The 22,969-nt window shown below is 38.8% G+C and overlaps 1 protein-coding gene across 2 annotated transcripts in view; it reads left to right on the forward strand.

Annotated features, from left to right (window-relative positions):
• Nucleotides 1-19,173: 19,173 nt before the first annotated feature.
• LOC136866145 (UDP-glucosyltransferase 2) overlaps nt 19,174-22,969 on the forward strand; it is a 117,148-nt gene continuing 113,352 nt past the window's right edge. For both annotated transcript variants that reach the window (XM_067142848.2, XM_067142850.2), the window contains exon 1: nt 19,174-19,315. The gene's annotated coding sequence lies outside the window, so the exon portion shown is untranslated. The remainder of the gene's footprint in view (nt 19,316-22,969) is intronic.

Genomic DNA, 22,969 nt, shown 5'->3' on the forward strand with positions numbered 1-22,969 from the left:
TAGGTAAGGTCGCCCGCTATTATAAACAAATGTACCCCTCTGAAATGTGACTGGCATTTGGCATAGTGGCCTACTTTTTAATGGAAACTCACCCACTCGGTGTGACTCGCTGTAAGCTGGCTTGCAGTAGGAAAAGGGGCCTGTCATTATGATAACAGCACAATTCAATTTTGATTGGCATTGGGGAAGTTACCTGCCATTCTAATAAAAGCTCCTCAACTGTAATCTGTCTGGAAGTAGGAGAGGGGTGCTGCCATTGTAACGAAAACTCCTCAAATCGATTGTGACGGCGCAGTAGGCAATGGGGCCTGCTATTTTAATGTAAACTTCCCACCTCGATTTTGAATGGCAGTAGGCAAGTGAGCCTGTTGTTATCATCACAACTTCGCAACTCACACTTTACATTGGAAACAACGTATGGGGATCTGCCCATGATGTTTTAATATGAATAGTAATTATCAATAAAATAAAAAGTGTAGGATCATGGAAGAAAATTATTTGTTCTATTAACGGAGAGGCACATGAAATTAAAAAATTAAATAATTAAATTAATTAAATGACATTTTAAAAATCTTATTCACTGCATGTACAGTAATTTACTTCGATATCCGTATACAATGTAGAATACCGTAGCGAAGCACGGTTTCATTTGCTAGTATAAATAAAATAATATTGAAGAGCAGCAATCGAATAAATACAGAAAAACAAAAGACAATACTCACTCGATAATAAAACACGGAGGAATGAGGTTTGTTGCCTCCTCTAACCCATTTCTACGTCTCTGCGAAAGACATAAAGATAGCATAAAGACATAAAGATAGACATATAGCATAAGATACCATAAAGACATAAAATAGAACCAGCTAGGTATTGTACCCTTTAAAAGGTCTTCCTTTTTTTTGAGCTCCGGCGGAGGCAAACACTTGTAGACTCGTATTCGAACGTATTCTTCGATTATGGATTCTTCTAGTCATTTCGTCGAATGATCGACGGAGTACGAAAGAAGATATTAATATTTCAAATAAAAGATGAGGATTGTATGACTTAGATTTATTAAGGAATAAAGAAAGATAGTAAAGAAATCGTATCCAATTAATGAACTCAGCGAAATTTTAATTATACTGTATTATGAAAACAAGAGAAAAATAGATAAATAAATAAATAAATAAATAAATAAATAAATAAATAAAAAATAAACAAATTAACTACTATCTGAAAATGAATAAATACATTGATTCCCTTGTACACTTATTTTATGGCCTTCTGAGTTGATCTTGCCTTTAAACCATTGTTAATAATTAAAGAATAAAAAATGAAGTCATGCTTAAAGTGAGCCAGTAGGTCGAACTGTTTTAACTCATGAAAGCTTAGTCTCTCGCAACCGATCTCCAAACGGGCCTTTAATGTAAAGTTTTCCATCGATTGAATACCAACGCAGGGTGCCATAGAAGCACTGTATGGACCATTCGTTTGAGAACAAATGACCTCCAGTCCAACTTGGATCAGTTGTAAACTACCAAATTTGATGAAGTCGAATTAGCTCATTGACAAATCATAGCGCTCAAAATTCACTTTTAGTAATTGATAAAAGTAAAGGCGTGATTGCATCTCTTGAATGAAAATTAATACTTTAACTGAAAATGCTTAATTAAGCTCACGAATAAACTGTTTAACTGAACAAGCAAACAATGAAGACATATTTTACGTTAATCTCAAATAAAATTTTACTTAAATACATTTATTTTTAATTAGTTTTCAGATGAACTCCTACTACGAATAAAAAAGTGAAAATGCCTAACTGAGCACGTAATTATATTGAAGGAAATTGAACACTGAGACGACAAGTTAGTGGTGCATTTAGTTGACATAGTCTGAAAAGAAAATTTCCGTATTTATTTGTCTTGTTGCCTTAACGTTCCGTAAAACAAAGAAACACAACTTGAAGTAAATCTATGACATGTGGATTCTTACTAAATATATCATATACTGTACATATAAATGTTATTGGAGAAGTCTTCCACGTGAACAGTGGGAAGTTTCTTCCGAAGAGGCGGAGCAAAGCTCTATGCGAAATGTAAAGAATTTCGCCTTGCTTTCTTGACACGGCATAAGCCCAAACGCCTATATCATGTCTATAAATATATCAGCTTCACTGATAACGATCCCAGCTGGCACTCAAGAACAAACGCTACTCAAAACCACAGACAGTTACATAACACTATCCGACAATAAACATGAAGTAACGACAGTCAAAACTTCCTATGACCTACAAATGTAAGAAAAGTAAATACACTGATTACTTGAATAACTGCAGATGAGTGGTTAAAACAACTGTCTCTTATGGGGGTTCATTGTGGTGGAGCTATGTACCTCTAGTCATGGTTACGCAGCACTGATCGGAATGCGTACCCCCATTTAGATCTACGCAGCTCGTGCTGAATTATATTGGTGGTTCTGGTTTGTGACGCCCAATTCATTGCAGTAAGTGTAACAGACAAATCTAAATTCGTATTAAACACGGGAAGTGCCACCTCAGTTCGTGTGCATCCGACTTCCACAAACGCAGAAACGACTTACTCCATGTCCTAACAGCTTTAAAGTTTCCGAAAAGAATAGTACAGGTAAACATACATTTCTATTTGTAAAACACCGATTTAACGGTACTTTGAAAATATAAATAACTGACTTGCTCAAAAAACAACAGTTAATGTTACAAAAGCAGGCTTTCTTATGCTTATCGAAAAAAATGTTGATCTAGTATTGACACACTCATATTTACACAGGTCCGAGACGTGCATACATATTTGGGAGACGGCTTTCTTAGCGGAGGATGGCATCATCTGATAATACTAACGTTCTTGTTTTCATTTTCATGACTACCTAACTCCGAAGAATTGACTATCATTACGGAGAAACATATTCGAGATTACTTTTAAAATGTTCATCCAGTTACTGATGTAATTAATTTACGGCTTGTCTCGTCTTGCCAGCGGTATTACGAAGGATGAAAGACTATCTACTAAGACGTTTGTCGAAAGGAGGTCAGTTTAAACCCTTGCAATAATTCTCGGCCACAGTGTTATCCAATAGAAAGATGCCGACCAGGGGCAATAACATTTTAATACAAACCGTCAAGCCAAGTCATTCCATTCACATCAAACAAGACAAGGTCGTCGCAAAGAAGGTGTGATTCTCAGTCCGCTTGGGGAGGAAGAGTCCACGATTCCAAGAATTGGAACGTCACCCCAAGAAGACAAGGAATGACGTTATGCTGGACAAACGCCACAGGGAAACGTTCGCAACAAAGGATGGAAGCACAAAGTAATAATAACATACAGCATCTCAGCAATATAACTCACCAGAACACAAGTAGAAGCAAGAAACTGCACTGAAAACCCACACCATTTAAGAAATATTTTAAAAACCACACTGTAATTAAAATATAAGGGATAGATAACATTACATATAAATTCTGAATGAATTCACTTGGTAAATAAATGGAAATTTGAAAATATAAGCAATAAAATCTCTGCAAAATAAATAAATAAATAAATAAATAAATAAATAAATAAATAAATAAATATAGACATTTTAAATATATCTTCTCCATTAACAAATAGAAATGGTGCATCGTTACCTAACTTTGACTTAACCAAGTTTGACAATTCATTAATTTAATAAAATTTTAATGTGGAATGAAAAATTAGTATGAAAAACCGTGAGTGGCTTTTGACGATCTCTAGAGGAGACATCACACACCCGAAATATGCTCGGAAGCATAGTTCCAAAATTATCATCACACGAAATTAAAACCTAAGAAAAATATTTAACACATAACCAGACCAAACTTAAGAAAAGAGCAGGCACAAATAATTAAAACTTAAATCCCAAATAAAATCCAACGGATAGTAAATAAACAAAATTATAATTCATAGTCAATGAAAAAGAGAACAGGACAGGTCAGGTAACCCAAGGCGTCAATACACACAAAGAGAGTCAAACACGATCTCCCCGCGCGATCAAAACAATAATCACAACATTAGCAACGCCACGTAAGAAGAAGAAGAATCCCCAAGATAAAAACAACAATGACACAGTTATTTAATCGGGTGAGGCAGAGATAAGATAAAGCAACAATGCGAAGTTTAGATGAGAATTACAACGGTTAGAAACTCTCCACTAAGGATTGTACAAAACCCCACGAAATAATATATATTTAGTGAACGTCATTAGAATATTACAATTTAAAAAATATATAAGCCTGAAATAAAACCTACTAATATGAAGTATAAATAAATGGATAATACGTAAACACATAATTTAAAATATTTACGTATGGAAACAGTAATATTTTGTAGTGGTCGTGACATTCGAAGTAAATGAACGTTTTTAATACGGTATAATAAGAATGAATAAGAATTTTATCAAGCATGAACTAACAAATAATAAAATAATATAAACCTTATGTTACTTAGGGCTAAATTACCAAAGCGAATTTAACTTTTATGAAGTACAAAATAATAATAATAATAATAATAATAATAATAATAATAATAATAATAATAATAATAATAATAATAAGCCGCCTCTGTGGTGTAGTGGTTAGCGTGATTAGCTGCCACCCCCGGAGGTCCGGGTTCGATTCCCGGCTCTGCCACGAAATTTGAAAAGTGGTACGAGGGCTGGAACGGGGTCCACTCAGCCTCGGGAGGTCAACTGAGTAGTGGTTTCCTGGAAGTGGTTTTCCGTGGTTTCCCACTTCACCTCCAGGCGAATGCCGGGATGGTACCTAACTTAAGGCCACGGCCGCTTCCTTCCCTCATCCTTGCCTATCCCATCCAATCTTCCCATCCCCCTACTAGGCCCCTGTTCACCATAGCAGGTGAGGCCGCCTGGGCGAGGTACTGGTCATACTCCCCAGTTGTATCCCCCGACCAAGAGTCTGAAGCTCCAGGACACTGCCCTTGAGGCGGTAGAGGTGGTATCCCTTGCTGAGTCCGAGGGAAAAGCCGAACCTGGAGGGTAAACAGATGATGATGATGATGATAATAATAATAATAATAACAATAATGTATATTAAGTAAGAAGGGAAAAGGTGAGAAATTGTGATTACGCAACGCATAGGTTACGGGGTCGAAACAAACGTAATTAATATGAATAAACACAAACGGAATGACGAAATGAAAACTAGCACGGACATCGGGTAAGGATTGCCATAAAAACAAACTACAATAAAAACTAAATAGCTATAACACACGCACCAACGAAAATATTACTGTACAAGAATGAAAATAAACCAGAGAGGGAAAATAAAATTCGGAAATGCAAAAGAAATTCAAGGTTACCGATCAACAATGGGCATATTATTAAAATGGTACCAACATGGAGTACAAACGATGAAAATGAGTAGAACACCAATGCAGAAATCTCACCACAAGAAGCACAAAAGAATTAAACGAAAAATCAAAGTAATATTACATGACCAAAAGAAAATATTAAGATGTAGTACTTAGATATATAATGAGACATCCCATAGCAACTTACCGGTAACAACCTAGGCCTATGCACTGGTAACACACAAAAAGAAGCGTTTAAACTAATTAAAAATCTTACATACTAAGATTACAATAAAAATATACAAAACTAATAAATTAATCCCTAAACGGGATATTATACTACATTTCATCCGATTCCAGTCGGGTAGCCTTTCATTTTAGCAGAGTAAATTGGAGACATGGCCACCAGCGTCTTTTCACGCTGAGTCTCAACAGCAGGCAGCCTGTTTCCAAAGTAGCTCGCGCGAGCGGTAGTGTCTGGGGATAGTTGTGCGCTCTGGAGGTAAGAATCCGTACACAAGACTAGTAACACTGTTCTCAGACAGATGGCGTCGAAGTTCGCTTAGCCGTCACACACACACACACACATACACACACACACACACACATATACGACAACGCGGAGGAATGTTTCAGAATTACTCGATGACGATATGCCATAACAGTCTCATATGAAATGAATAGAAGAAACGTTGACAAATGTCCAATGCCAATCAATCAATCACTACAGATCTGCATTTAGGGCAGTCTCCCAGGTGGCAGATTCCCTATATGTTGTTTCTCTAACCTTTTCTTAAATGATCACAAAGAAATTGGAAATTTATTGAACATCTCCCTTTGTAAGTTATTCCAATCCGTAACTCCCCTACCTATAAACGAATATTTGCCCCATTTGTCCTCTTGCATTCCAGCTTTATCTTCATATTGTGATCTATCCTACTTTTAAAGACATCACTCAAACATATTCGTCTACTGATGACATTACATACCATCTCTCCACTGACAGCTCGGAACATACCACTTAGTCGAGCAGCTCGTCTCCATTCTCCCAAGTCTTCCCACCCCACATTGCAACATTTTTTTAACGCTACTCTTTTGTCGGAAATCACCCAGAACAAATCGAGTTGCCTTTCTTGGATTCTTTTTAGTTCTTGAATCAAGGAATACTGGTGAGTGTCCCATACACTGGAACCATACTCTAGTTGGGGTCTTACCAGAAACTGATATGCCCTCTCCTTTACATCGTTACTACAACCCCTAAATACCCTCATAACCATGTATAGAGATCTGTACCATTCATTAACAATAATATTTATGTGAATACCCCAATGAAGATCTTTCGTTATATTAAGACCTAGGTACTTACAATGATCTCCAAAGGGAACTTTCACCCCATCAACGCAGTAATTAAAACTGAGAGGACTTTACCAATTTGTGAAACTCACAACCTGACTTTTAACCCCGTTTATCAACATACCATTGCCTACTGTCCATCTCACAACATTATCGAAGTCATTTTGCAGTTGCTCACAATCTTGTAAATTATTTATTACTCTGTACTGAATAACATCATCTGCAAAAAGCCTTATCTCTGATTCCACTTCTTTACACATAAGACAACATAAAGGTCCAATAATACTGCCTTGAGGAATTTCCCTCTTAATTATTACAGGGACAGATAAATCTTCGCCTACTCCAATTCTCTGAGATCCGTTTTATAGAAACAGAGCCACATATTCAGTCCCTCTTTTGTCAAGTCCAATTGCACTCATTTTTGCCAGTAGTCTATCATGATCTACCCTATCTAATGCCTTAGACATGTCAATCACGATACAGTTAATTTGACGTCCTGAATCCAGGATATCTGCTATATCTTTCTGGAATCCTACAAGTTGAGCTTCTGTGGAATAACCTTTCCTAAACCCAAACTGCCTTCTGTCAAAACAGTTATTAATTTCCAAAACATGTCTTATATAATCATAAAGAATGCTTTCCCAAAGCTTACATGCAATGCATGTCAAACTTCCTGGCCTGTAATTTTCAGCTTTATGTCTATCACCCTTTCCTTTATATACAGGGGCTACTATAGCAACTCTCCACTCATTTGGTATAGTTCCTTCATGCAAACAATAATCAAATAAGTACTTCAGATATGGTACTATATCCCAACCCATTGTCTTTAGTATATCCCCCGAAACCTTATCAATTCCAGCTGATTTTCTAGTTTTCAACTTGTATATCTTACTGTAAATATCATTGCTGTCATAGGTAAATTTTAATACTTCTTCAGTATTAGTCACCTCCTCTACCTGGATATTATCCTTGTAACCAACAATCTTTACATACTGCTGACTGAATACTTACGCCTTTTGAAGATCCTCGCATACACACTCCAGTAGTTCATTAATGATTCCTGGATCGTCCTTCTTGGAACCTATTTCTGTGTTAAAGTACCTATATATACTCTTCTATTTTTCACTAAAATGTGTATGGCCGCCAATTATGCTTGCCATCGTGTTATCCTTAGCTGACTTCTTTGCTAGATTCAATTTCCAAGTAAGTTCCTTCAGTTTCTCTTAACTTCTACAGCCATTTCTAACTCTATTTCTTTCGAACTTGCACCTCCTTGTTAATCTCTTTACTTCTCTGTTATAATATAGTGGATTTTTACCATTCCTTACCACTTTTAAAGGTACAAACCTATTTTCACATTCCTCAACAATTGCTTTAAACTCATCCCAGCGTCTGTTTACATTTTTATTTACCGTTTTCCATCGATCATAGTTACTTTTTTTAAACTCCCTCATGCCTGTTTTATCAGCCATATTGTGCCATATCAAATGTGCCACAAGAGTACCATGTGTAATATTGTGTAATACTGTGGACTCATTGATAAAAGGGAGGCCTGGTGTAAGAGGAAGTGGTGTGACGCAAGCTCTCGGGAGCGCGTGGCATTAGGAATATGTCATTATCTTCCATGGTAACAGCGAGCAGACTGTATATTTCATATGAGTCAGTTGGGAATATTACTAGGTCGTTTGAGAGCGGCAGATTCGAAAGAGACCAATCACAAGCTTGGAAGCGAAATTGCGGATTGTAGGGATCTACAGAACAAACGAATTCAGACCTACCAACTTCGATTTCTACAGTGCTACACCATCATTGGTTTCACTAGGCAATCTGTTATAAAGCCATACTCCACGTTTTTGATATGTGAAAGAAGTAAATCATGTATTTAAATCTACCTGTACACAGAAAGAGTAATTCATTTCGATCTAATGAAGTAATAAATATATTTTTATTGAGTCTGCGCTTTCTACCTAGTAGGCGGCTGGGCCATTGCGTCATCGTATCGGTGGAGATCCCCGAGGTATTACTAATACAGGAAGTCTTGTGAGTGCGTGAGGTTTGAGGCAATCGGACATTCATTCGTCTCTGAATTGTTGGACTGCGCAGGTTGGAACTTCTTATACCAAGCACATGTTGAATTGTGGTAACATTAACAGTGACGATTTTCTTTACCAAGTATATTGTGAAATGTGAGACGTTATTTAATAAATAATTTGCATCATCTATGTGCAAGTGATATATTAATCACGGGAGTTTACAATACAATTTACAAAGCAATTTACCTTTGCTATGTATCATTATGTATTACATTGCAGTATGCCAGAGTGCGGTTTTGGCACGGGGCTAATGATTAAGACGGTATTTGTTATCAATATATCAAAGACGTGTACTCAGTTTGCATTCGCGTAGTGCAAAAACTGTAATCGGTACGCGTTCCGCGATCGCGAAGACCGTGTGCGTACCGTTATTTACCGTTCGGTATAAATTAATGGTGTGTGTGCGGGAACACCATATTTCAAAGACGGCGATGGAAGAAATAAGGAACAGCAGTGTATTTTGTAACGCCATGCAGTGTGTTGCAATGATGGCGTAATTTATGCAGACACAGCGGCCTGGGGACCATGATGAAAGCTGAGTCGACACCAGTTAAGTTTATCATCAATTATAAGTATGCTTAGATAGAAGAATTAGCCTAGTTCGATCCTAATGTAGTTTAACTGTAAATGCCAGTCTTTTTGTGGCTGAGCTATTTTTTTATTATTGTAAAGTAATGTTATGCTCCAGGGGAAATGCATGTTCGAACCCTGAAGTTTTATTATTATTATTTTTCCTTTTTATTAGATGGAAAAGAGGGAAATTATTAGGTGTAGATAGGGGTATGTGTTTGTCATGATGTTACTGTGTATTCCAATTGATGTTACGAGATGTAGACTCTTTCATTAAGGAGGCTGCACAGCCTAAAGTTTGTATGGGAACAAATTTCAGTAGGGAACAGTTTGTTTGTTTGAACGCATGAAGCATGACTTACAGGAGAGTGCATGGCAGATGTATCCAGCTTGAAAGTGCATCGTTGTGTTAGTGTCTTTCAGATAGGCAAAGAGGACCAGCTAATTGTGAATGTGATGTGTTATAATATGAGAAAAAGGCAAGAGTAGCCTGATAAATTGAGATTTAGATAGATGTGTGTTAAGACAGGACGGAGGAGTCTGCAAAGTATTATAATGGGGAAATGTAATGGTGTTAGCTGCGTAATGAGTGAAAGGCTTGATTTGCCTAGACTGTTCTTTGATACTATCAGAGTCGAACTCTTGTACTACGAGGTGTTAGGTCGGATGTGCCGTGTGTTATATATAGTAGATGTGTTGAATCAAATGTGTAATTAAGGCCGTAGTAATGCGTACTGAAGAGCATAGAGTTTAGTTCGAGGCCTATTGATTGTATAATGAACAGAGCAGTGATTTGCGGCGTTAATATGTTCCCCAGTATGTTAGAATCCCTCAGGCAAGAATTAAGAATCCAGTTAGCTGATGTCAGCTGGAGAATTTATTAGAAGATTTATGCTACGACGTGCAAGGTGATATGTTTACCCTCAACATGATTAACTGAGTCAGGATTTCCATGTGTTTATAATAAGAAGAAGTTTAGCATTTCATATAAATTGTTATAATAAGAAGAAGTTTAGCATTTCATATAAATTGTATTTCAGATACGCGGGCACACAGTGATATTCTTACCATTTTTTTCTTTGCATGATATTTATAGGTTTTTTGAAGTGTTTCATTTATATTGAATTGTGTCATATATCTTATTGGTGTTCATGTCATTGTCATCGTTGTTAAAGACTTGTTTCTTACATATGAGCCCGTAGCTCACTTTGTTGGTAAGTCGGCTTTCTAGCCGTCCAACTTGTAACAGAACGGTCTGTTTGTAAAATCAGTGTAGACTTAAGTTAGGAACCCCTGGAACAATGAATTGTTTATAATTGTTGTAAATATAACTTGTAATATGGATCGGATCTAGTATAATTCTTTTCTGTCGCGGTATGTCTTATAAAACGTCAGGATTTATTAAGATAAATTTAACTGTGTCGACTCGAAACGAAGTGTATACTTTTCTCCAGATTTATTTTGTAAATATTTTATATTAATACTTGATATTGCCCGTCCTTTCATGTATTGTGTTAGTAATATGTTATCCATGTGCACGGCACATATTCGTGATTTTGGCATTTTTTAGCCATTTTCATTCGTTTCATTTATTAATTTGTATACTATGCGAATTATCCATAATGTTCTTAGACAATAAATCTATCTTACCCGTATTTTGCATTTTATTCACGGAATTATGTTACTGTTTCCTTCACATACTCATGGTATATTTATCCTGAGATTTTTATTTATTTTAGCCCTGGTCTTATTTTTGTGAACCGAACACGCAGCTCTCCGACGGCGCCGGTAGACTATTTTAGGACGGGAACGGTACAATATGGTAATGTCTAATAGTCCTAATTTTAACACCTTCCTTTCTTTCACTGTTATTTTTAACTACGAGAAAAACAGCTTCGTGATGACTAATACAAATTGCTTCTTTTCCTCTATAGAGCTCATCTGGTTTTACCAGCACCACAAAGCATTTAAGGTTAGGTGTGTCGTACAGTCACGTAATTTGAAGTATACGGCTTCTCGATTAGAGTCTGATCCAGAGTAATATTTCGTTACTGTAATGACTTAACATCAGCCCCGCCTGAAGAAAGGCACTCTACTGCTAATAATAAGAGTTGGCGTCTGACATTTCTTAAAGGGAGGTCCGTTTACTGCCTGCCGAGGCGGGATAAAGGGAGTGGCTGTGTGGTTGCCATGGAAATAACACTTCAGGGCAGCTCGTCTTGCTGGGAGTTGCCAAACCTCTCACTGTCACTGATAAGAACCTGATTGTTTGTATAAGAGTGATCGCAAATGGGACGACACCACCTGGCCAGGTAGTCTGCAACAGATCACAGCGGCCAGAATGAAGGAGGATACAAGTGAGCCGGAAGCGAGGGGTAAGAGCATGTAGAAAGGAATGCTGGAATGTGGCAACATCGTGAAATGGCACGTGCAGTGCTCCTCCCTCCAACCTTACCTTCAGACACCAACTCTTATTATTAGCAGTATAGGGGTTCAAGAGGTAGTATATGGAGTTCAGTAACATGCACTTGAATCGATACAGCATAACGCTGAACACAGTAGCGTCCAATTTGCATTGTATAATTCACGAGGTAAATTCAATCGTATAGGGATCACAGTAGTAGCAACAAATGTCTATCCACAATTTCGAGTACGTTCAAACCATTCAACCAGAAATAACTTTAGGAACATTCTTACTTGGCAGTGGATATCATCGAAAGCGCAAACACGGGGCATAGACTACGAACTGTTCAACGTGCAGGAATATGGTGTACAAACAATGGCCAGCAAACACAACGCACAACGCACCAGGTGGTAAACAGTCACATCATTTGCGAGGATTCAGCACCAAATGTTGAGCTCCAGTGACATCGGTGTGATGTACCAGTCCAGCTCTACGTCTTACAACGGCAGCTTCTGGATGGAGAATGTGCGCACAAGCTGCAACATGAACAAGGCAGCAGAAAGCGAGGGACCAAGTACAATTCACATACAATAAAGTTCAATCAATCAATACTGACCTGCATTTAGGGCAGTCGCCCAGGTGGCAGAGATTCCCTATCTGTTGCCTTCCTAGCCTTTTCCTAAATGATTTCAAAGAAATTGGAAATTTATTGAACGTCTCCCTTGGTAAGTTATTCCAATCCCTAACTCCCCTTCCTATAAAAGAATATTTGCCCCAGTTTGTCCTCTTGAATTCCAACTTTATCTTCATATTGTGATCTTTCCAGTGGCGGCTCGTGAAAAAATCGTCCTACGTGCTACAAAAAACAAGCTAAATACGCTGTTTTAAATCTGCATATTGCCATGATGAACAACGCTTACTTCAAACTTGGTAATACTACTACTACTACTACTACTACTACTACTACTACTAATAATAATAATAATAATAATAATAATAATAATAATAATAATAATAATAATAATAATACAACTTTTCTCACAATGTATTACTCAGAACAAACAGAAACAACATTAATTTGGAAGCAGATGAATTCTTCGACAACTGTCTACGAGATAAATAATTCATTGAAGAAATATTGTTTTTACTAACCTAATGGCGCAACTTACATCAGTGCAAATAGAATCGTGGGAATATAGATCCCTACTAAGAACACTAATTTAATTTCACTTTATATACACTGCAGTGGATAAATAATTTGATAAATCTTCGTATAAACTTTAGCACTAACACAATGACAGGAAAAACACGCACCAGTAATATAACCGCGAGATTAAAAACCGCACAGAGCAACTGAAAGAGCTGCCAGCTGATTCATTGAGACCTCCCCTATTACCAGAGTAAATGTCCGGCTCCATGGCTAAATGGTTAGCGCGCTGGCCTTTGGTCACAGGGATCCCGGGTTCGATTCCCGGCAGGGTCTGGAATTTTAACCAGCATTGGGTGTACGTGTTGTCGTCATCATCATTTCATCCTCATCACGACTCGCAGGTCGCCTACGGGAGTCACATCAAAAGATCTGCATCTGGCGAGTCGAACATGTCCTCGGATACTTCCGGCACTAAAAGCCATACGCTATTTCATTTCACCAGAGTAAATTACATTGTAATGCGGGATAACATTTAGGGTCAGTCAAAGATTCTTTGACTCACCTACGAATCCCTTATTTTCGACACAAAAGGAAGATGGATATTTTAATAAGCATGTGTGAGATAGATTGCCTCCACGTTCAACATAAGCACGGCCGACTGGATCCCTCGCTGCGCTCCGGGTAGCAGGAGACATCGAGTAATTCTACCCCCTTGCGGGAGAGGAAGTAACTATCAACGGGATCAGTGGAAGCTGATCCCGGTTTGCGGTATACTCCGCCGGCTAGGGGGAGTGTTGCAAGCTTGGCTGCGCCTGCGTATTGCTTCCTTCAGGCTACAGGCAAGGGCTCACTTCACATGAGCACGAGCCTTGTTCCCCGGGAGAACGGCGCTAGGTGTTCGACAGATCTCGTCCTGATTTTCACAAAACACAAATTCATATCGTACTCAAAACAACGAAAAGGCACCAGGATAATTGTACTGTACATAAATAATATTCCTTACAGTTCCAAGCTACGTGCTGGAGCCCGGTAGCACGTACTGACCGGCCGCCACTGGATCTTTCCTACTTTTATAAACGCCATTCAAACTTTTTCGTCTACTAATGTCATTCCACGCCATCTCTCCGCTGACAGCTCGGAACATACCACTTAGTCGAGCAGCTCTTCTTCTTTCTCTCAGTTCTTCCCAGCCTTTGCAACATTTTTGTAACGCTACCCTTTTGTCGGAAATCACCCAGAACAAATCGAGCTGCTTTTCTTTGGATTTTTTCCAGTTCTTGAATCAGGTAATCCTGGTGAGGGTCCCATACACTGGAACCATACTCTAGTTGGGGTCTTACCGGAGACCTATATGCTCTCTCCTTTACATCCTTACTACAACCCCTAAACACCCTCATAACCATGTTCAGAGATCTGTACCCTTTATTTACAATCATATTTATGTGATTACCCCAATGAAGATCTTTCCTTATATTAACACCTAGATACTTACAATGATCCCCAATAGGAACTTTCACCCCATCAACGCAGTAATTAAAACTGAGAGGACTTTTCCTATTTGTGAAACTCACAATCTGACTTTTAACCCCGTTCATCAACATACCATTGCCTGCTGTCCATCTCACAACATTTTCGAGGTCACGTTGCAGTTGCTCACAATCTTGTAACTTATTTATCACTCTATATAGAATAACATCATCCGCAAAAACCCTTACCTCCGATTCCACTCCTTTACTCATACCATTTATATATATATAAGAAAACATCAAGGTCCGATAATACTGCCTTGAGGAATTCCCCTCTTAATTATTACAGGGTGAGATAAAGCTTCACCTACTCTAATTCTCTGAGATCTATTTTCTAATATAGCAACGCATTCAATCACTCTTTTGTCTAGTCCAATTGCACTCATTTTTGCCAGTAGTCTCCCATGATACACCCTATCAAATGCTTTAGACAGGTCAATCGCGATACAGTCCATTTGACCTCCAGAATCCAAGATATCTGCTATATCTTGCTGGAATCCTACAAGTTGAGCTTCAGTGGAATAACCTTTCCTAAAACCGAATTGCCTTTTATCGAACTAGTTATTAATTTCACAAACATGTCTAATATAATCAGAAAGAATGCCTTGCCAAAGCTTACATGCAATGCATATCAAACTTACTGGCCTGTAATTTTCAGCTTTATGTCTATCACCCTTTCCTTTATACACAGGGGCTACTATAGCAACTCTCCATTCATCTGGTATAGCTCCTCCGACCAAACAATAATCAAATAAGTACTTCAGATATGGTACGATATCCCAACCCATTGTCTTTAGTATATCCCCAGAAATCTGATCAATTCCCGCCGCTTTTCTAGTTTTCAACTTTTGTAACTTTTTGTAAATGTCATTGTTATCATATGTAAATTTTATTATTTCTTTGGCCGTAGTCTCCTCCTCTATCTCGACATTATCCTTGTAACTAACAATCTTTACCACAATGGTCCTGACACACATTAGGGAATCTGTTAATTTCGAAACGGGTTTCCAGGACCCCTTCGTAATAAGATTTCAGAAAATTCACGGGGCAATAGTAAGTGTAATACACTTGCAGTGACATGAGATATAATCTCTAAGTTTTCCATGCACACAGCACAGTAAGGTACTTTAAATTTCGCCAAGGGTTACCATAACAGGTACTGACATTCTAAAATATCACAATGTGTGATAAAGAGTACTTAACATTCTCTTAGTGACATAGAAGTAATTAAGCCTTCAAGGAAATACACATGAAAAATGTACATTAAATGGCATACATATTAACCCGTACACATGGGTTTTACTTTCACACATTACATTAAATACCAACCTAAGCGGACTTCACTTGACTGAGGTGAACTCTTCGAATTCTTTTGGAATGGGGGTCATTCATCAAAACAGAAACAGGGGTCAAAAATTCAAGAAGGGTACAAGGACATTGAAATCGGGGAGCCAGCTTACGGGTAAAATTATCAACCGCCTTACTCTGGTAATGAACCTTGACAAAGGCTTAATCACCAACAGGCAGATCGGTAGGTCGATGACCTTTATTGTATTGTTTTTCAACTTTAGCTCATGAAACTTTTAGTCTATCTTTAGCCTTTTTCCACACTCTTCGAATCTCCTCAGATCCTTTTTCTCAGGAAGTAATTCATCAATTTTCAGAAGATTAGATATAGGGAAAAATGGAGTGAAGGCGAATATGAGAGACATAGGGGTTTGCATATGAGATTCATGGACAGCGGAATTTAATGCGAAAGTATCCAGTGTAAGGGAGAATCCCAATTTTGGTGATCTTTGTGATGAAAGGCGATCAATGCAGACTTAAGGTTTTGATTCACTCTCTGAGCATAGGATGGAGCAGGATGGTAGGGTCGTAGGGTGACGTAGTGACATTGGAGATAGACAAATCAAAACAGAATTTTTGGAATAAATTACAAGAGAAATGTTTAGCATTACCCGTTATCAAAAACTTAGGTGGGCCAAAGGAACATAAGATTGAATTTAATTGATTACGGTAGGAGCATTAACTGAACGAGTCGAGAAGGTCCAAGAAAAAACGAAGGAACAACCACGAGTTTACAGGAATTATGCGAAAATGGCAATACGTTATTTTCCTGCTGACAAGCAGTCAGAGACGTGGCCATTGTAACCTGTAGGTTCGTTGTCGGTCTGTCGGTCACTCAATGCAGAGCATGAGACCCGCAGAACATAATAACTTTCTCCGTCATTTGAAGAATAAGCTAAATTATGAACATAACAAAAGTTGTTTACAATGGGGTGACGTGTCACATATAGTCCACGGATTTTACAGACAATCAATATTACACGAGAAAATGAAAGAAAACTGTTCAGGCTTTCATATAAAACCCCGTCTATTCAGAGATTTTTAAATTATATGCATATCAAAACTTTCCCCGGAATGAGTATACTCTAAATATGAAGTTTGGTCGAGGTCTATCAAGCCGTTTCGCCTTGATGGTGGAACAAACTGACACGAAAAATGAAAACCAATGATACTGTCTTGAGTTGACCTAAAACGGATAAATATCTGAAAAATTGAAAAAACAAACGAAATTTCAGACAGCGGACCCCCTATTACTTTATTTCTATAGATGTGTACATAGCCGGCCCCGCGGTGTAGGTGTAGCGCGCCTGCTCCGGGTTCGATTCCCGGCCAGGTCAGGGATTGTTACCTCTACCTGAGGGCTGTCCACTCAGATCCACTGCCGAGAGGATTCGTCGTGCTGACCACACGACACCTCGTAATCTGCAGACCTTCAGGTTGAGCAGCGGTCGCTTGGTAGGCCATGGCCCTTCGGGGCTGTTTGGGCTATGGGGTTTGGTTTTTTTGATGCGTATATGCAATATGATAAATAAATAACCTTAAGACCTCGTGTACTACTAAAGAGGGCTGCTCACTGCACTGGAATAGTTATTTGATTTAATGATTGTTATTCGAAGCCACCCGACAAGTCCTCACTTACTTGACTAACTTCTCACTGCTTGACCCTTACCAATCTGGTTTCAATAAAGGACACAGCACAACGACTGCCCTACTGAAAGTAACTGATGATATCCGACAGGCAATGGACACTCGACAAGTGACTGTACTGGTTCTACTTGATTTTTCTAGTGCTTTTGATACTGTTGTTCCTCAACTGCTACTTTCAAAATTGGATTCATTAAATTTCAGCAAGACGGCAATAAACTTTTTCAGTTCGTACCTCAAAAATCGCCGTCAGTGTGTCAAAGTAAATAATAGCAGATCTGAGTGGCTTAACAAACCCCTCGGTGTCCTCCAAGGGTCTGTACTTGGACCATTGCTGTTTGCAATTTACTTACACGATGTTGCCAAATCGATTACACATTGCAAGTATCATCTTTATGCTGATGATCTGCAGATCTACTACCACTCAAGAACTGATAAAATTCAGAGTGCTGTAGTAAAAGTTAATGCTGATTTAAGTCTCATAAGTAATTTTGCATTGAGTAACAATCTCAAAATTAATCCTCTTAAAACGCAAGCAATAATCATTGGTACTTCAAAAAACTTACACGTCTTAAAACAATACGAAATTCCTCCTGTAGCACTAAACAATACCATTATTCCATTTTGTGAAACAGTTATGAATCTTGGTGTGGCTATAAGCGAAACATTGAACTGGTCGCAACATGTGATGAAAGTGTGCCAAAAGGTATATCAAAGCCTGCATCCTCTGAAGCGGTTTAAAAATATATTTCCTCGGTCCTTGAAAATAAAGCTCATTCAATCACTCTTGCTTCCAATTCTCGAATACTGTGATACAGTTTTTATTGATATCAATAACGAGCAAAGCATGAGACTGCAACGTGCCCAAAATGCATGCATCAGGTATGCATTCGACATACAACCATACGCCCATGTATCCCCATTCTATACACAATTATCTTGGTTACGACTGAATGACAGACGTAGACTCCACGCAACTACTTTGGTGTATCAAGTGCTTTCTGAAAACACTCCTCCTTACCTATCCACCAGATTTCGCTACCTTAGTTCCCTGCACCTGTTCAATACCCGGTCAGGCTGTACGCTAGAAATTCCTGTGCATCGAACCGCAACCTACAACAGATCGTTCACTATCACCGCCACGAGCTGGTGGAATGAACTCCCCAATGACATCAGGGAAGCTGAATCTAAGACAAAATTTAAAATCCTTTGCCAGCGCCATCTTTTAAGCACTTCCAGTCTTTCTTGAGTGTGAATGGGATGCATGAATGAGAGTGAATATGGTTGTTTATTGCAATGTGTTCCTGTATATAATTTAGTTATACTTTACTCACCTTAGTTTAGTTAGTGATACTTTAGTTGCTTTAGTTATACTTTAGGTTGTAAAGATTTCATATGTTTAAATTTTATGTAAAATATACATTGTATATACATGAAGTGGTTAAGTGTAAGAAAGGGCCGGGAGCCCTAACTTCGCCACAATAAAGACGCTTTAATAATAATAATAATAATAATAATAATAATAATAATAATAATAATAATAATAATAATAATAATAACTTTGTTATCTTCTGAATGGTCGTAAATGATCTTATCTCTTTCCAACGAAAAACACCTTGTCCAAAATGTGCAGATATGATGCACGATTCCCACCAGAATAAAAGACCTTGCTTGACGCATGCGTCTTGCACGTGGTCGGTAAAATATACTGTAGTTGATCGCATCAGTGTGAATTAGACATCATCGCCCAGCGAGCAACGTCCGTGTGGCGCGCGACTTCGTATCACTGTGAGACTAGCAAGAACATACGTACAGTGCGCATATCCTTGGCTAACTTGTTCTCCGAAAATTACACCAGCGAACTTCTCTTCCTCAAAAACCCGAAGATTAAGGTAATGCACATACTAAGGTAGATACATATTTTCTTTGTAATAATTGTATTTAGGACCTGCCTATCCGAGTCAGTATAGGTGTGCTTAGATCACCCAGAATAACGTCGGATCAATTCCCGGTCAGAAAGTCGAAATATTTAAGAAACGAGATTTCCACTTCTGGAATGGCATATGGTCCTCATGTTCACTTAGTCTACACTAAAAGTGAGTACCGGATTTTTTCCTCTTTGTTAATTGTCTTTTGGTCTAATTGACCATATAGCCAGCTAGATTACATACAGAACAGACAAATTACACTCTGTACACTGCATATCTTACTCTGCAGCTTCAAAATGCTTTAGCTCTTAGTCTTTTCCACAGGAAAATTCTGCTCACTATTTATTTTTATTTTATTTTTTGCATAAAATAAGTCGATATAGGCTTACACTACGTAATATAGGATTAAACTACGGTACGTAATATATATATTTAATGTCACTGTGTTGCAGGAATTGCACTAAGATTGTGCAGATATGTTGGTTACTGTAGGAGAGTAACACTGGTACACTTGTTCATAGCGGTGTTCCTAATGATCTTCGAGTACCAGTATATCTCTTCCCGCGCTACGTAGTATTGTGTACGTTCTAGGATTAGAAAATTTAAGTCTGCAAAACATGCGGGGTCGTATTTGCATATTAATGAGTCAAATACTTTCTTTACAAATTTACGTCGCATTGACACAGATAGGTATTATTTATTTATTTATTTATTTATTTATTTACTTATTTATTTATTTATTTATTTATTTATTTATTTATTTATTTATTTATTTATTTATTTATTTATTTATTTATTTATTTTCCTTAAATTGTACATGTATAATCTAGGGGTGGTAGATGGATAAAGGACAAAGCCTTCCCCACACACACACACACACGGAAGTGCCTCCATCCTCACATGTATGTTTGCATAAACTCTACTGAATATTCACATACGTGTAGACAATTTCGTCCGCCTCTATGGGGTAGTGGTTAGTGTGATTAGCTGCCACCCCCGGAAGCCCGGGTTTGATTCCTGCCTCTACCACGAAATTTGAGAAGTGGTAAGAGGGCTGGAACGGGGTCCACTCAGCCTCGGGAGGTCATCTGAGTAGATGGGGTGTTCGATTCCCTCCTCAGCCATCCTGGAAGTGGTTTTTCGTGGTTTCCCACTTCTCCTCCAGGCAAATACCGGGATGGCACCTAACTCAAGGCCGCTGCCGCTTCCTTCCCTCTTCCTTGTCTATCCCTTCCAAACTTCCCATCTCCACACAAGGCCACTGTTCAGCATAGCAGGCGAGGCCACCTGGGCGAGGTACTAGTCATCCTTCCCAGTTGTATCCCCCGACCCAGATTCTGAAGCTCCAGGACAGTGCACGTGAGGCGGTAGAGGTGGGATCCCTCGCTGAGTCCGAGGGAAAAACCAACCCTGGAGGGTAAACATATGAAGAAGAAGAAGAAGAATAGGAAGAAGAAGTGTAGACAATTTCAAATTTACATATTTACACTCCAAAAACTGTATTCTTAGAATAATATTTATCTTGATTTATCCTATACATATTAGAGTAAGAAGACCCAGCCATTTATACCCTCACTCATACCCCTGTATACACCCTCATTCACAACCACTCTCACCCCCGCACGGACAGCCTACAAATTCGCCCACATTCAACTGTGCTTGCACACAACATTTTTGAAATTCTAATTTATACAAGTTATATAGGCGTACATCACATATAGGTCTCAATTTACATATACATTTTCTTTACTACGTGGAGGAATTGAGGAAGAGAAAGCAGTTTTTACTTCAGATGGTAGAAGTTTCCAGAGTCAGGTTGTGAGTTTCACAAGTAGGAAAGTCCTCTCAGTTTTAATTACTGCGTTGATGGGTTGAAAGTTCCCTTTAGGGATCATTGTAAATACCTAAGTCTTGTCCGGCTCCATAGCTAAATGGTTAGCGTGCTGGCCTTTGGTCACAGGGGTCCCGGGTTCGATTACCGGTGGGGTCGGGAATTTTAACCATAATTGGTTAATTTCGCTGGCACGGGGGCTGGGTGTATGTGACGTCTTCATTATCATTTCATCCACATCACGACACGCAGGTCGCCTACGGGAGTCACATCAAAAAAAGACCTGCATTTGGCGAGCTGAACTTGTCCTCGGACACTCCCGCCACTAAAAGGCATACGCCATTTCATTTCATTTTACCTAGGTCTTAATATAAGGAAAGATCTTCATTGGGGTAATCATATAAATGTGATTGTAAATAAAGGGTACAGATCTCTGCACATGGTTATGAGGGTGTTTAGGGGTTGTAGCAAGGATGTAAAGGAGAGGGCTTATAAGTCTCTGGTAAGACCCCAACTAGAGTATGGTTCCAGTGTATGGGACTCTCACCAGGATTGCTTGATTCAAGAACTGGAAAAAATCCAAAGAAAAGCAGCTCGATATGTTCTGGGTGGTTTCCGACAAAAGATTAGCGTTGCAAAAATGTTGCAAAGTTAGGGCTGGGAAGACTTGGTAGAAAGGAGATGAGCTGTTCGACTAAGTGGTATGTTCCGAGCTGTCAGTGGACAGATGGCGTGGGAGGACATCAGTAGGAGAATAAGTTTGAGTGGTTGGTGTCTTTAAAAATAGGAAAGATCACAATATGAAGATAAAGATGGAATTCAAGAGGGCAAATTGGGCCAAATATTCGTTTATAGGAAGGGGAGTTAGGGATTGAAATAACTTACCAAGGGAGATGTTCAATAAATTTCCAATTTCTTTGCAATCATTTAAGAAAAGGCTAGGAAACAACAGGTAGGGAATATGCCACCTGGGCGACTGACCCAAATGCAGGTCAGTAGTGATTGATTGATTGATTGATTGATTGATTGATTGATTGATTGATTGATTGATTGATTGATTGATTGATTGATTGATTGATTAAATATGAGATTGTTCTGGTGAGGGGTGGAACAAGAGTATTTCGTTGGACTCTCGTAACAGAGCGGTAATTAAGCTGCAGGCGAGGGAAAGGGGAGAGGTGTGCGTTGTCTGTCAGGAATTTCTTAAGAAAGGCTGATAGGTTTTATGGCGACAATGGGATAGTAAAGGACTAGAAGTGGAAAGTAAGCAGCAGTGGCCATAATTAAGGTATAGCCCCTGCTGCATTTACCTTGTGTGAAAAAGGGAAACTACGGAAAACCATCATCGGGGCTGCCAACAGTGGGGTTCGAACCCACTATCTCCTGAATGCAAGCTCACAGCTGCGTGCCCCTAATCGGACGGCCAACTCGCCCGGTAGTACAGTATGTTAATTCGGTTGAGGTAACGATAACATCCATGTCCAAGCCTCATTCGTATTATATTTGTTAACGTGCCTGCTAAGGTTGATCATGCTGAACCATGATTTAGTGGGAATGTTGGCTTGGAGTGTGGCATAGTAGCGTGAGTACCGGGTAAATACCTGGGAGCAAAGGCGGCCGGGCTTAATGCTGTTCGGCTTCGTGGTTCAGGGGATCCCAGGTTCTATTCGCGGTCGGGTCGGGGATTTTAACCTTCATTGGTTAATTTCGATGGCTCAGGGGCTGGGTTTGTGTGTGCCATCTTCATCAATTCATCATAGGTAGGGCCCCATCCTCATAGACGTGCA

Source organism: Anabrus simplex, chromosome 3 (assembly GCF_040414725.1).
Source record: "Anabrus simplex isolate iqAnaSimp1 chromosome 3, ASM4041472v1, whole genome shotgun sequence".
Classification (NCBI taxonomy): domain Eukaryota; kingdom Metazoa; phylum Arthropoda; class Insecta; order Orthoptera; family Tettigoniidae; genus Anabrus; species Anabrus simplex.